Source organism: Odocoileus virginianus, chromosome 10, assembly GCF_023699985.2.
Source record: "Odocoileus virginianus isolate 20LAN1187 ecotype Illinois chromosome 10, Ovbor_1.2, whole genome shotgun sequence".
Taxonomy (NCBI): domain Eukaryota; kingdom Metazoa; phylum Chordata; class Mammalia; order Artiodactyla; family Cervidae; genus Odocoileus; species Odocoileus virginianus.
In genome coordinates this window covers 68130091-68146708 of record NC_069683.1, presented here as the reverse complement: position 1 = coordinate 68146708, position 16618 = coordinate 68130091, and the positions used below count along the sequence as shown (strand labels likewise).

General features: G+C 37.3%; 1 pseudogene; it reads left to right on the top strand.

Moving 5' to 3' along the window:
- The first annotated feature begins 12025 nt into the window (after positions 1-12025).
- LOC139036964 (small COPII coat GTPase SAR1B pseudogene) lies at positions 12026-12598 on the top strand (annotated as a pseudogene).
- Positions 12599-16618: the final 4020 nt, after the last annotated feature.

The following is a 16618-nucleotide window of genomic DNA, read 5'->3' as shown; positions in this document are numbered from 1 at the left end:
ACTGGAAAAAGTGCATCTCCCCACGTAATAAAATATTAAACTTTGTGCAAGCTTTCTGATTTATTTTTACTTTTTGTTCTAATTGTAAAGCATGAGTGGAAATGTAGGGGTTTTGTTAAAAAAAAATCACAAGATTCTCCTTTTCAATTTATTTTTAGTCTTTTAAAAGAGATTACCATATTTAGTGAAAAAAATTCTTTTTTTCTGGTTGGTTAGTTGTTTTTATAACTAGGGTGGAGTTGGCTGTAAAACAAATTCCTCTTTGTAGCCTTCAGTTTCACAGGGGAGATGTCTACCATGATAGCCTCATAGAAATCTGAAGTGAGAGTCTCACTGCACTGTCATATTTTCCTCAACATTTACTGCCTAAGGAGTCGGTTTAAGCACGTGTATCTAAAGACAGTGCATGCCAGGATAACAAATGGATTGGGAGAGCTCACCTGATTTTCCTGCCTTCCAGTAAATCAAGAAAAGATACCAAGCACTACAGGCAGAACTGTTAATATTACTTAGTACTTCACTCTTCTGTGGAAACAAGGATGCAGTACCGTCAGGATGAGCTGGGGTAACTTCTGTGTTAGCTGATTTGGCTGTCCATAGCAGATTTCCAGCTGGAACTATATAAAAAAGATTAAGTTTACTTATGTGGAGATTTCAATTCATTTTTGAGCCTGCTTAGTTCAAAATTTTATACGCCATTTTCAACTCACTCTGTGAGATGGTGGAAAAAAATTTTGTGATCTTTATATATATTTATAATCAGGTACCCACCAAAATAATTTTGGAAAACTATATTTCTCTGCACATTCTTAACTTAGCATTAAAACACAAAAGTTGTGGTTGCTAAGGAACTACTAAATCTAGACATTGATGTCTTAGAATAAGATGGATCAACAGTCTTTCAAATGTATTCAGTGGACTATAAATACCATTTGATAACCTTAATTATTAATATATCAGTTCATCTTTAATAGTTGGAAATATTTTATCATTGTTTTTTATCCTTGAACATCCTACTTGCCCACAGAATTTCTGTGTTTAAAATGGACATCTTTATGATCCCTCTGGCACAAATTTCTGAAACATGTATAAATTGAAATTTGATTTTTTTCCTGTGATCATAGGCTGTAACTCAAAATTTTCTCCTTGACTATATTATCATTTATATTATTTTCAGTACTTATATTCAAAGTCAATTGGTCAAAGCAATATAAACATATGTGCTGATATAACAATATACTCATAAAAAATGATTCTTTTACAAATGCAATCTTAATGGGGGCTGCAGCTTATATTTGAACAATTTATTCAAGTGTGTGTTCATGAATATTACTTATTACAATATTATAGAGTTCAGCATAGATTCTCTTCCTTTATTTAATTTCCAAATTTTATGTGTTGAAAAATCTTTTTTACATAAGTAGACTGACCCAAAAGAAATGTTATATCAATTTTTTTCCAAAATTTTTAACACCTGTTTTATAGCTCCAAAATTATTTAGTAATCTTTAATCCTAAAATGGAATTAGGTTTCAATAGACAACTCGTTTTGTTGAACTCTGTGACTTGGAAACCACAGGTATTTTACCCAAATAGGATTGCCAGAGTTAGCAATACAGGAAGCCCAGTTACATTTAAATTTGAGACAAACAACAAATAGTTTTTTAGTATAATTATGTGCCATGCAATATATTATTCACTGACTATATTAGTCATTGATTCGTTAGAATTAAAATTTAACTGGGCAACCTGTATTTTACCTGATGAAATACCTATATTTTATCTGATAACTATACCCAGATATATGGCATCACCAACTTGATTGACATGAGTTTGAGCAAGCTCCGGGAATTGGTGATGGACAGGGAAGGCTGGTGTGCTGCAGTCCATGGGGTTGCAAAGAGTCAGACATGACTGAGCGACTGAACAGAACTGATAGCCAGATATTAAAGTCATTCATTTTTCTCAACATTAACACCAGTTACTTTTGACCATCCAGTAATATTTTACACCCTTGGCCAAAATTATACCATTTTAAAATCCAAGATGGGTGAGAGGTGGGCCTGTCTTTTTTTAAGAAGAAAGAACCATTGCGAAAAGGTTGGTAGGAAGACAGACCTGTCCTCGCACCTCTAACAGCTCTTGTTTTCACTCAGATCTGCTTTAGGAAAAACTACACGTGGAAACTGAGGATCAGGTTGTTAATTTCCTTAAAATTATTTGAGTTCCCACTTCCCCAAGACTAAATTTTTGTAAATACTTGGTAACTTTGTCCAAGGGAACACTATCCCAATTTAAAGATCAGGGCCTAATAAACACTGAACTATTAGTTATTAGGATTCTCACATTCTTCACATTAGTAATGAAAGTTGGGATCAAATCTGTCAGGGCCTAAAGTAGATGAATATGTCTCCTTTGCAAAATTTTGCACAACTTTATTCATTTTTTAAAAAGTAATTTAAAGTACTTTTTTAAAAGTAACTTCAAATAGTAATTATGATCAAGGACTGTATTTATTTCACTCATCGCATTATTCTAATACTAGAGGGGAACCTGCAAACAGAAAGAAAGAACGTGAAAGTCACTCAGTCATTGCCAACTCTTTGCGACCCCATGGACTATATATATAGTCCATGGAGTTCTCCAAGCCAGAATACTGGAGTGGGTAGCCTTTCTCTTCTCCAGGGGATCTTCCCAACCCACGGATTGAACCCAGGTCTCCTGCATTGCAGGTGGATTCTTTATGAGCTGAGCCACCAGGTGCTCAATAAATCTTTGTTGATAGACTGACAAAAAAGGAAGTCCGCTTGGGCCTTCTCTAGTCTAAGAAAGTGAAGTGAAAGTGTTAGTTGCTCAGTTGTGTCTGACCCTCTGCAACCCCACGGACTGTAGTTCACCAGGCTCCTCTCTCCATTTAATTCTCTAGGCAAGAATACTGGAGTGGGTAGACATTCCCTTTTCCAGGAGATCTTCCCAACCCAGGGATTGAATCCTGGTCTCCTGCATTGCAGGCAGATTCTTTGCCATCTGAGCCACCAGGGAAGCCCTTCTCTATTCTAAACCTCCAACCAAATGTTTAATAATGTAACATACCTTATATATCTTATATTTTCCTCTAACACTTTGACTATCCCAAATATTTTGTGTAAAAACCCCTTCTCCTCCCAATACCCAACTTTGCTAAATATATTTTTTCCCCAAATATTCTTTAGGGACAGAGATAAGCAAGGAAATATTTGAGGAAAGTGACAAGGTGGCCATTACTATCTCTAGTTTGCCAATTTTTCTTCTATTTGCAATGTGCAAACAAGGTATAAGAAGTGTGTGCAAGAGTTTTCCCCCCACATTTCTGGTTTGGAACTTTTATAATTTTTAATAGTGGTGTGTTCTCAACATCCTCTTGTTAAGTAATCAACTTAATTTTTTTTCTTGAGGGTAATCATGATAACAAACATTCTTTCTCTGGAAGGAACTTCATACAGTATTGCCGTAACAACTTCAGATCCAATATAATGCTATATCACTGTAAGTTTTTATGTATTCAATTTTAGAAGTTAAAATCAGTTGAACATACATGTGGAGGTTTCTTTCTGGACTCTATTCTGGTCTATTAATCAGTCTATCCTTTGCCAATAACATAATGTATTGATCACTGTATCCTTATAGTCAGTGTTGACATCAGATAGAATAAGTCCTCTAACTTGTTCTCAAAATTTTCTTGGCTATTCTAAGCTCTTTAAATTTTACTATAATTTTTAGAATTATTTTGTGAATATCTTTTTTAAAGTTCTTGAGAATTTGATTAGCATTACATTCAATCTACAGATCACTTTGAGACTTAGTGACATTTTACTGTTATTGAGTCTTTTAATCCATGAGCATGGTATATCCCTTCAGCTAGCCTTCTTTAATTTTTTTGTTTTCAGTATGAAGATGTTTCTCATCTTTTGTTGTTTATTCTTAAGTATTTCATATTTTGATGTTATTTTAAATACTATTTAAATTTAGATTTTAATTGTTAATAGTATTTTTAAATTCCATGTTTAGTTATTTCTTGTCAGTATGTAGAAATAAAATTGAATTAAGAATCAGGATCTACCTTGCTAAATTCACTTACTATGGTCATTTCTTAGATTCTTCTTTATTTCCGTCAGTAAACTATAATGTTATTTGTAGAAACAATCATCTCTTTTCCTTTCTGATTTTTATTCCTATTTTTTTCTTGTTTTATTATACAAGTTGGGCCCTCCAGTACAATGGTGAATAGGCTTGATTAGTCAACCTCCTTGCCTTATTCCAGATCTTAGAGAAAAAGTGATTTCTCATAGATATTCTTTATTAGATTGAGGAAATATCTTTCTATTCTTAGTTTACTGAGTCTTTTAAAATCATAAATAGAAGCTATATCTATAGATATGACCATATATTTTTGTCCTTTATTCTATTAATATGGAGATTTATATTAATTTATGTGTTACTTCAGTCTTGCACTTCTGAGATAAATGCCACTTGATCATGATGTGATATCCTTATTATATATACCTGGATTTAATTTCCTAGTATGTTGTTTAGGATTTTCGAGTTGAGGCTGGAAAAGAAGAGCAATAAGGGGGAAAAAATGGAAATAAGATAATTGAAATACCAAGATAATGTGAGATATAACTAGAACAAAATACTTATATTTAGTAGAGAAGAATTAAAAGTCAGCAATTTACTTACTATTACTGTGTAGTTGAATGAAGAGAAACACGTGGCAATGTAGATTTAAACTACATCTGATCCCATAAAGTAAATATTACTTACTGAAAGAATTTTTAGAACAATAGCAGCTGTGGAAGTGGCCTCAGACTCACATCAGCCAAGTTCTGGAGTAGGTCACAGGTAAAGCATTTAGTGGCTCCCACAGCTTTGGGGTTTGGTGTATGGAGAGATAAAGCAGGTCAATTCATGTTAGAAGGCTGAAAACCACTAAGTGTCTTCCCTCAGTTCAGTTCAGTCGCTCAGTCATGTCCAACTCTTTGCCACCCCACGAATTGCAGCATGCCAGGCCTCCCTGTCCACCACCAACTCCCGGAGTTTACTCAAACTCATGTCCATCGAGTCAGTGATGCCATCCAGCCATCTCATCCTCTGTTGTCCCCTTCTCCTCCTGCCCCCAATCCCTCCCAGCATCAGGGTCTTTTCCAATGAGTCAACTCTTCCCATGAGGTGGCCAAAGTATTGGGGTTTCAGCTTCAACATCAGTCCTTCCAATGAACACCCAGGACTGATCTTTAGGATGGACTGGTTGGATCTCCTTGCAGTCCAAGGGACTCTCAAGAGTCTTCTCCAACACCACAGTTGAAAAGCATCAATTTTTCGGTGCTCAGCTTTCTTCACAGTCCAACTCTCACATCCATACATGACCACTGGAAAAACCATAGCCTTGACTAGACGGAACTTTGCTGGCAAAGTAAAGTCTCTGCTTTTTAATATGCTGTCTAGGTTGGTCATAACTTTCCTTCCAAGGAGTAAGCGTCTTTTAATTTCATGGCTGCAATCACCATCTGAAGTGACTTTGGAGCCCCCAAAAATAAAGTCTGACACTGTTTCCACTGTTTCCCCATCTATTTCCCATGAAGTAATGGGACCAGATGCCATGATCTTAGTTTTCTTATTGTTGAGCTTTAAGCCAACCTTTTCACTCTCCTCTTTCACTTTCATCAAGAGGCTTTTTAGTTCCTCTTCACTTTCTGCCATAAGGGTGGTGTCATCTGCATATAGTGTCTTCCCTAGGACCTGATCAATTATTATAGGAGCTAAACTAGCACAATGAAAATGTTGGGACTGACAGTTCCCCTATGGTAGCTAGGAAACAGCACTCTCAGAACTGGGGAAGCTTGTTTGGTGCAAATGAACTAGGCTAAGAAGATTGGCAGAGGTTTCAGGAGAGAGATATTACGCAAAGAGCTCTAAGTATATAGGAAGACTCTAGTGTTGCCTTGTTTCCCCATTCTCAAAACTTCCCAACCTTCCATGGCTGACTCCATGCCTATTTAGGTTTGAGTACATTCCTAAGTCCCAGAAGCTTTAAAAGCTGAAGTGAGCAGTTCCAGATGTCTCCCTCCCTCATTCTACCATATTCTCCACTGATAAGGTATAGGAAAAGGAACATAAGAAAATACCAGGCTTCTTAGGGCCAAGCAGATTCTCTTCTGTCTGAAGAAAGGGCATAGGATCATAGCCTTCTCTCCATGGCACTGGGACAAGCCAACAGAGGTTCTCCTCTTAGGTTTGTGTACGCTAGTCCTGGCCCCGGGCAAGTGCATTTAATAGGCCTTTTGAATTGGGGGCAATGGAAACAAGACAATTGAATTGGTCTTGCAACTTCTGAATTAAATGGGCGTACATTTTTCTCCAAATGAAAAGCTCTTATTCCTCTAGGAAACTGGAGGCAGTGCTTGGTTTGGCAAGTCAAGTTCTTGATGGGCAGTGTTGAGGTGTCTGAAGGCAGCAGACGCAGTTCGCAGGAGGCTGTGTGGTGGCACTGGTAGAACTCTGGAGCCAGATGACTTGGCTTTGAACCCACTTTCCCCTCCCAGCTATATGGCTAGAGCAGACACTGCTGGTACTCATCTCAGATCCTGCTCACCGCCCTATGCCCCTAAACATCAAGTGGCAAAGAGCTGCTAACAGCTTGCACCTGTGACCTACTGTAGAGTATTACCCTTGGTTAACGAGACTCTGAGACCACTACCACAGCTGATATCATTGCCATTCCCTGCCCTCCCCACAGTGGGTCAGGCTAAGGCTCAGCTTATCCCCCCACCCAGTTCGTGACAGGCTTTCTTGAAGAGTGGTAGGTACATGTTCCTGAATCTCAGTGCTAGCTTCTGCTTCTAGAAAGCCTAACACTCTAGTGGTGGCTAGAGCAAGTTACCCATTACACTCCAACTGTAATATTGGCATAGTAGTAGACACACCTTTTAAGAGTGTTACAAAGATTAGATGAGTTGAAATTTATGAGACACTTCAAAACGTTTCTGACATGTAGTCAGTTTGGTTCTTACTATGAGAGGTTGATGCCATCTGACATAAGATATGATAGTTCTTCACATTTTCAGAAGAGGTAATTAGTACAGTTGTTTTGAGAATGATGTTTCTCAGCCAAATTAGTGTCTTACTTATACCATTAGTCACAGGAATGTGTTAGGTTGTATGAGTGTTTCACAGTAATTTACCACTTCAACTGAGGGGGGAGAAAAAACCTCAAAATGTAATCCAAACTAAATAGAAGAAATACACAGTGCCCCATCCCATGATCTCTGCCATTAGCTTGTGCTCAGTCAGTCATTCATTTCCGACTCTTTGCAACTACATGGACTGTAGCCCACCAGACTCCTCTGTCCATGGAATTTCCCAGGCAAAACTACTGGAGTGAGTTACCATTTCCTCCTCCAGGGGATCTTCCCTACCCAGGGATTGAACCCACATCTTCTACGTTTCCTGCATTGGCAGATGGATTCTTACCACTGCACCACCAGCGCCCCTCTGCCAGTGGAGAAGTGACTAAATAAATTATATGTCTAGACCATGAAACATTATATACCTATTTAAAATATAACAGACTGTATAACAGAGGCAACTCAAATGCTTTCTGAAGGACCGCATCTTCAAACTGGGTCTCAAAATGTGTTGATAGAGCCCCAACAAATGAGTTTACACATAAAAGTCACAAGACATATTAGCCCCCAAATATCTAAGATATTTAATTAGATATCTAATGTATCTAATTTTAATTAACTCTTAAACACCTAAGATGTTTAAAGAAATAAAAGAAGGTGTTGACTACCTGAGTAAAGAGTGAGAAATGGAGTATTTCTGCCATATCAGCAAACCATGATATCACAGTCAGCGATTGCAGCCCTCCAATGTGAGCTGGTGAGCCCCAAGGGAACTCAGGGAGAAGGATACCTGTGATCTAGCAGCCATCAAACTGCAGCCACTCCCTACAGTGAACCCCAAGGGAAGCTCAGAATGTGAAAAACACAGGAGACTGGCCCCAACAGCTGAGATGCATAGGAAAGGAATGATTTCAGTGAGCCCAGACTCTTGCATCTTCCCATACATAGAAAATAGCTAAATTTCTAAGTTTGGCTTACCTGGTTTTCTTTAATTAACAAAAATCTTTTGATGTTCAGACTACCAGCCCTCTGTTGCTGGGTTCTCCCTACCCCCCACCCCCACCTCCTTGATGCAGTTCTCTCAGGGTTACTTGAGATGTTGCCTCCTGGGCTTAAGTCCTAAAAATTTCTACCAAATAAAACATAATTTTCAACTTTTAGGTTGTGACTATTTTTTAAATTGATGGGAGTAAGAGCTTATCTTAAAAATGAACAGGAAGCCTTGCAAAAGAACAAAGTAGAACTTCTAGAAGTTAAAAAATAATCATGGAAATTAAAAACTTCATGAAGTGTTCAAACTTCTGATAAAGAAATATTTAGTGACCTGGATAAGCAACTTGTAGAAGTGACTAAGTTGGAGCATAAAGAGATGAAGTGAAAAAATGAAAATGTTTTTAGACATGTAAGGCGGGTCCTAAATTTGTCTAATTCAAGATCCAGTAAGAGAGAATAAAGAGATGTGCCTGCATGCCAAGGCTGATTCTTTCTGACCCTATGGTATGTGGTCTGCACGCATCTTCTGTCCATGAGATTCTCCAGGCAAGAATACTGGAGTGAGTTGCCATGCCCTCCTCCAGGGGATCTTCCGGACCCAGGGATCAAACCTCTGTCTCTTATGTCTCCTGCACTGGCAGGTGGGTTCTTTACCACTAGGGCCACCTGGGAAGCCCAATAAAGAGACAGGAAAATCCAATAGAGAGGTTATGGCTGAGACTTTTCCAGAAAGATTGAAAGACACCTAGTCTCAGTTTCAGTAGTTGAAGATGACCATAAGCAAGTAGAAACCACCACGGACTATTCAATAACAGACTATCTCTTAATAGATGTTGTGATCTGGGCATGGGATGGAAAAGAATTTCCAGATAAGAGACAGAATGAGAGGGAAATAAAGTTTATTAGAGTGGGAGATGCTGTTAGAATAGCAGGCCAGCCAGCTCAAGGGAAAACTGACCTTGAACAGGTGTCCTTAGTCTACTTATATAGCCAGGGTACAAGCAATGGGATAGGGGTCTTGTGGGTCATTTGCTGATTGGATGAGGCATGTATACTGGGTGGGAGGACGGGTAAGGCAAATACCTTCTTCCTATGGGGTAGGAGGGGAGACAGGTTATATTGCTCAGGAGGACCTGAAATCCGTTAACAGTTACAACACGGGGAAGGGAAGGTCGATAAGGGTCTGGTTTTTCCCTTTCTGCCTTCCAAGACCCTCCTTGGTTTTATCTGTTCTTTTCTCCTTGGATCACTACATCAGACATATTTGAAAAGTCATTTACAACTCAGCTGGTAAAGAATCTGTCTGCAATATAGGAGACTCTGGTTCAGTTCCTGGGTTGGGCAGATCTTCTGGAGAGGGAAATGGCAACCCACTCCAGTATTCTGGCCTGGGGAATTCCATGGATTTTATGGTTCATGGCAGTAGCAAAGAGTCTGGAAATGACTAAGTGACTTTCACTTTCATTTCACTTTTACAACAACCAATAAAAACTTTGATTTCTCTGTAAGTATATTACAACAATGAGAGTAAATGTTAGATTTGGAGCTGTTATGCTGGTAAAGGGAGTTTATGAAAAACATTTTGACATATTTTACTGACTGTATTCTTATATCTGGTACTATAGAAAAAAAAAGGTATAATAAATAAGAGACTATTCCTCTGGATATTTGGCAAATATGTTGACAAAATTATTTTTAAGTGTCTAAAAGGTAATATTCATTTATGATTAATAAAGAGCAGAAGTTAGAAAATAAAGCAAGTTCTTATTATTTCATTTCATGTAGCTTCCTTTTGTTTTAGTCTGCAGATCAAATTAGGAAAATGCAATTTAACCTATGGCAAAGGCAATGCTAAGTAAAAAAAAAAAATCTGAATCATGCAATAGACTTCTTCAAAATGGTCTATAGAATTTTATGCAATAATTGAATAGAAGTACCTGACTTTATGCTATCCTATTTTTTTTTTACTTGAAATAACAGGAATTTGGAAAGGAAAAACTAAATAATTTGCTTTGGGGGTAGGCTGAAAAACATTTTCTCATAAGATAAAAGCACTAAAGTATTCCCAGAAAATGAGAATACTTGAGGTATCATTGTATAGTAAAAGAATTTTGAAAATAGCCTTTCTCTGATATGATTATGAGCACCTCAACTTTGGGCAGTTATTCCTATTGTTCTGATGGGTGCAAAAATGCTGAATGGAGCTGAGGTGAATCATTGCAATAAGTTGATACTTTCTACAATATAGTAAAAATCACAACATTCCAAGTAGTAAACCAAAGCTAATAAGACATGTTAGTTATAAGGATTGCAACTATTCAGACAGCAAACTCATGCTTTTAAATGTGACCACAATGAAAATTCTTAGAAATCTTCTCAAATAGAACTTCTTGACTTACCTTGCTTATAAATTTCCTCTCTATAAGCTAGAGGAAGTGGCAAGATCTGGCCTTGATAACCAACGTGTAAGAACTGGTTGATGAAGTTAAAAATAACATGGACCTTGAGTCAAAGGAGCAAAGTTGTCAGATGTTTTTTGTTGTGCCTGTTGTAGGTTGCATTCTCTGGCAAATAGACCTTCCAATGGAGACAGTGTGCACACCTTGCAGTGTGCAGGTGGAACATGGGGCAGTGACTTCAAAGACCATGCCCATAAAGGAATGAATGAAGCAGTGCTGAGCAGAGGTATAAATTGAATCATAATGCAGTTGCAACAGGGGTTATGGCAGGTTTCACAGGAAATTCTGAAACTGGAATGGTTCTTCCAAAATGTCTCTAACTGAAGGGGCCAGACCTGGACTCCCGCATTAATCAGTCATTAGACGCAGAGAGCTGCTTGGGAAACTATTGGAGAGGCAGCTTCTTTTGGACCTGTAGAATTCTTACAGAGAGTTTCAGCTGAGCACCATCAGGTCATACTCCCAACCATCAGGGTAATGAATGGCTCAGAGCTAAGGGAGATCTGGACAGCACAGCACATTCATTACAAGGGCCAAGAAAGAGAATGCTTGTATTCATACATTTACCCCCAACTTTAGGAATGTACATTTCAGAAAGATTAAAGGATTAGGGGAAAACAAGCAACAGGAGGTTTGTGGCTAGCAGCAATATTTGTTCATTCAACAGGTACTATACTTAAAATGGGCTTACTCTTTGTTGATGCAAGCTACTGCAGAAACAATGATGAATAATAGATAGTCCCAGCTAGTGGTGGACTGAAGCTGGCTGCAACCTGCTGGCCAGAGCCAATTTATCAATACTTCTTCCAGACTCCCAGTGATGTCCAGTTGGTAGCTTGAAATGGGCCTTGATGGAAACATTTATACTAGGAAACTAGATGATGGTAGAAAGCAGGGATTTTTTTTTTAACCCCAAGAACCAATTGCTAATAATCTATCAGCGCAATACTGCACCCCACTTTTGAGATGACAATCAACAGAACTGTAAATGAATAAAATTGTCTACTCTGCCTCTGGTCCTTTGAAGTAGCTGCACACTCCCTCATATGTATGAAAAGGTGAGTTCTTGACACTACAGCATTGATCATGACAAGACCCTTAGACTCATGCTGTCCAATGAAAGTATAATCTGAGCCATACATATAATTTAAAATTTCCTGGTACCCATATTCTTTACAGTGAAAAGCAACCTTAAACATTTTCAAGTAACTAAATTGAATATGGAAAGTTCTTTTCTTTTAGTATTTGCATGTACATTGACAAAACTTGTTCCTCTTTTCCAACAAGAACTGATTTGACTTTTAAGCAAAAGCTCATTAAGTAGCCATCACACTTTGCAGTCCAGTCTCAGAGGGTGCAAGGCCAGTATCAAGCAAGGAATAGGATTCTCTTCAGTCTCAGGTGCTAAAATATGGACAGATCCTTCATCTTTGATTAGATATACAGTGATTTCAGCAGAGTGCTACAGTTTTTAGGATTATAAAAGAAAACTGTCAAATTGGTGTTTTTTGGATTGGACATGAGAAAAACAACATTACTGTTTATGCTAAAAGATGACAGACATGGATACATGTCCCCAATGTTACATCCCCCTTCAAAAGAACTAACCACTGCTGGCATGACCTCTCCAACTTTTAATGTGGGTGACTATGTTCAAGCTCAAAGAGTATGGAAAAACTACCTTCCTGCCATCAACAACGTTACATTTCTGGTGGATTGTGCAGATCATGAAAGGCTGTTAGAATCAAAAGAAGAACTCAATTTGCTAATGACAGCCGAAACCATTTCTAACGCATCTATACTGATTCTTGGGAATAAGATCAACAGACCTGAAGCCATCGATGAAGAGAGGTTATGAGAGATGTTTGGTTTTTATGGTCAGACAACAGGAAAGAGCCGAATGCTGACCTGTAAGTTCTCAAGTACAGTGTACTCAAAAGACATGGTTACTGAGAAGGTGTTGGCTTCAAGCATAGGTTCTTAACACCAGCCTGACTGGTTCCAGGTCTCACTATTCAGTCCTACTTGGAGATCTCATCAGGCAACATGTATAACTTGAATTCAGTAGAATTTTGTTGGTTATAAGAAGGTTATTTAGATTATGACTATTACATCAACTTAATTTGCATGTGAATTGAAAACTGATTATAACAGTGTTAGCTTTATCATTCCATAAAAATAATTAGTTTTTACAGCTTATAATCTGATATTACCCTAGCAATATTCACAGTATAAAGAGCAACTTTCCAGCAGTACATTTGAAACACTTATTAACAACATGGAACTACAAGTATAGCCATATTGAAAATTGCATCATGTTAAACTTTTGTCTACTTTTTTTGAAACTCGTTTTTAGATTTAAGATTATATGTCTGCCTAGCTTTAGTGTAGAATTAATAATTAGCTGATTGATGGTTGTAGGATAGCTTAGAGTTTCCAATACTTTTTCTTATGCAAACATTATGCAATAAAACAAACTATAAGGTTTAGCATCCTTAAAAGCATATCAATTTCAAAATTATGTCAAAGTTTAGTAAATTCACTAACAAGACAATTAATGTTAACTTCAAATTCAAAGTAGAATTGCATAAATTGAAAGCAACTCTGTTGGCCAAACTGTACAAACCTCCAGTTGTAAAATGAACAAGTTCTGAGGATCTGATGTGTGGTGACTATCATCAGTAATACTGTATTGTATACTTGAAAGTTGCTAAGAGACTGGATCTTCAATGTTCTTAACAACAAACCCTCAAAAAAAGTTATTTATGTCAAGTGATAGATGTGTTAACTAACCTTATTGTGGCAATCACAGTGTGGTAATCACACATTAAACTCACACAATGTTATATGTTAATTATATCTCAACAAAGTTGGAGGGGAAGGAAGGAAAGATACTTAAAATTTAACATTAGCAACAAAGTGCTTTCAATTTTTGAATTTCTATCAGCCAATTTACATAACACTTTCAGTTATAATTAAAATATTCTGCATATGAATTCATACTAGAAAAATGTATAAAATCATTGTTGACTAGTATTATGAAAAATTTCAGTATCAACATTAATTCTCATATCTATAGATCTAGGTTACAAATAAGCTGTTCTGTTCCTTGGAGCTTCAAGTTCTGCTTGTTCATATGCAGTGTGATATGACTGACAAAACATAAAGCATAACTGCCAAGTTTTGTCTTCCATTACTGAAAATTTGGCAAATATTCTTTTGTTTCAGGAGCTAACAACATAGTTGTTGTTCAGTTGCTAAGTTGTGTCCGACTCTTTGCAACCCCGTGAGCTGCAGCACACCAGGCTTCTATGCCCTTCACTATCTCCCTGAGTTTGCTCAAACTCATGTCGATTGGGTCAGTGATGCCATCCAAACATCTCATCCTCTATCGCCCCCTTCTCCTCTTGTCCTCAGTCTTTCCCAGCATCAGTGTCTTTTCCAATGAGTCTGCTCTTCACATAAGGTGGCCAAAGTATTGGAGCTTCAGCATCAGTCTTTCCAATGAATATTCAGGTTTGATTTCCTTGAGGATTGATTGGTTTGATCTTCTTGCAGTCCAAAGGGACTCTCATCAGTCTATTCTTTTAAAATTCTTATAAATCCAGAGTTTTGATGTAACAGCTGAAGCACCTGTATCATATAGAAACCAATTTTTTTCATACTTAGTTGAAATTCTTTGACAGTCATAAAAAGTTCAAATATATCTATGCCATGAGTTTGACTTTTTAGACTATGAGTTGACAGCACTTCTTCATGAGTTTGGAAGTCTTCTGAAACTAAATATGACCAAAGTATTAATTAGGCATGACTCATCCTAAGCACTTGAAATGTGTTAAAGAAAGTCCTTGCAGTCTTTCCAATTCTGAGTCAATTGATCTTTGATATTCTTGAAAATGGCTTGTACCTTACGGATGATTGTTTGGTGACTTTATTGAAGATATTTTGGTTTTTGTAAAATGTGATTTTTTTACTCCTTTCCTAGTAATTTTATAATATTTCCGTAACTGAAATGAATTTCTTTTACCATGTTGCCATCTAAAAAATTAGTTTCAGTACTCGCTTTGGCAGCACATATACTACTAAAAAATTAGGGTTTTTTTGGTGCAAGAGTCTAAGTCATTTAACAGCTAGCTAAAGTTATGAGCTCACATTAAATATAATTTTTAAAAATTTTGTTGGATATTCATTTCTGATTTCTGATAACTAATTTAGTCTATTCTTTGCAAAATTTTCTTTTGACTGTTAGGGGAAACTTACAAATGCACCATGTGTTTTCTGCTAATGTCTGTAATATTGTCTGCTTCATCATCTTAAAGAAAAGTTAAACATCAAGCAAGCAGCTTTTTCATTTTGTTTAACCCCAAATTCTGCAATTGCGTGCTTTGTGAAATTTGGGACACATCTTTTCTCAATTTTTTTTTCCTTTATTGCTTTGTTTGTGTGACTGGCTTCTCCATCTCCATTTAATTCTACATCACTAGTATGCCCTAATTTTAAACTTAAAATTTTGTTCATACTTAACTTTTGAATAAGAACAAAAGCATAACTGCTTTAATTAAAATCATAAGTATTTCCATTTGATTACTATTTTCATAAGTATCACTGTAACTTGTGTTTTCTGCATAAACATCCAATAACCCTGTTGCAATGTTACATTGTTGTGTAGGAAAAATCACTTAAATAATTTTGTTTATACCAAGTAGATTGCTGATGTGTATACACAGGCCCACAAGGCACACTCTAGCATCACAAAAACATCTTACGTGATTTGTTAAAGTGAAACACAGTCCTCTCAGAACAATGGGATTGTACTTAATGAGAACATTTTTACTTTGTTTCGGTTTTTAAATTCTAAATTAAATGAGTTTAAATTAAACTGAAATTAACAATCCAGTTCCTCAGTGGTGCTAGCCACATTTCAAGTACTCAGGAGCCCATGTGGTTACTGCCCACTAAATTTGACCCTACAGCTTTACACCACACTTGCTTGGTCCTGGCCTGCTTTTTCTTTGGTGGGGGCGAGGGCGCAGAGCCCCATGGCTTGCAGAATTTTACTTCCCCTACCAGGAATTGAACTCAGGCCCACAGCAGTGAAAATGCCAGAACCTGACCACTGGACTGCCAGGGAATTCCAGCCCTGACTTGCTTCTGAACCCCAGCTGTGACCCTCTATTTGCTCTGCATTAGACTCTGTCTCTCCTGATGGACGTTAATCAGCTTGCCTGCATCTCACAGCCCCTCACTGCACTCGTCTAAATAGGACAATCAAGTTTACACTTCAGCTTTTGGTCCCATTCTCTGGCAGCAACTACTTGGTGAATATTTCTCCCAGTCTGAATCCCATGGAGAGAGGAGGGAATAGGATGGTCTAAGCGTTAGCAAGAAGAAAACAGAGCTCAGCATAATGCGGAGGCTATAGAAAGCAAGTAGCCACTCTGAATAATTCTTGTTTCTCATTTCAAACACATGACCTTAAAAAACTTGCAGAACATATTACTTAACCATTGATATAATTATTTTTGAAAATCACAAAATATTGGAAGAACTGGAAATGAGCTAACATTTCTAATTTTCAGAAAAGGGAAGGAAGGGACTTCTGCAGACAGTTGACAGAATACATAAATGTAACAGCCATCTTAAGCAAAATTCTATTATGAATTAGTCAAAGTGGTGTGTAAGCTTTAAGAAAATGAAGACGTGCTCACCATGAGAGAGTCTGCAATCACAAGGAAAGATCTGGGCCTGGCACGCCCACTTCCTGTTTTGATAAGCTCTGACTGGTAGCAGATGTCTGAGTCTATATCTTTGTGGCAAATGAACAGCATCTGGCTGGATGAGGGTATATGTGGTGTTTATTTGTATCTGACGTTCAATTCAACTTTTTTTGTCAAACAGACTTTTTTCCCTCCCTGCAGATTTTGATGATATCTTGGAGTCTGATCTCAAATTTTTCCTTTGCAATATTACAGTGAATATAGTGAAGAATAGATTGGATGAAAAT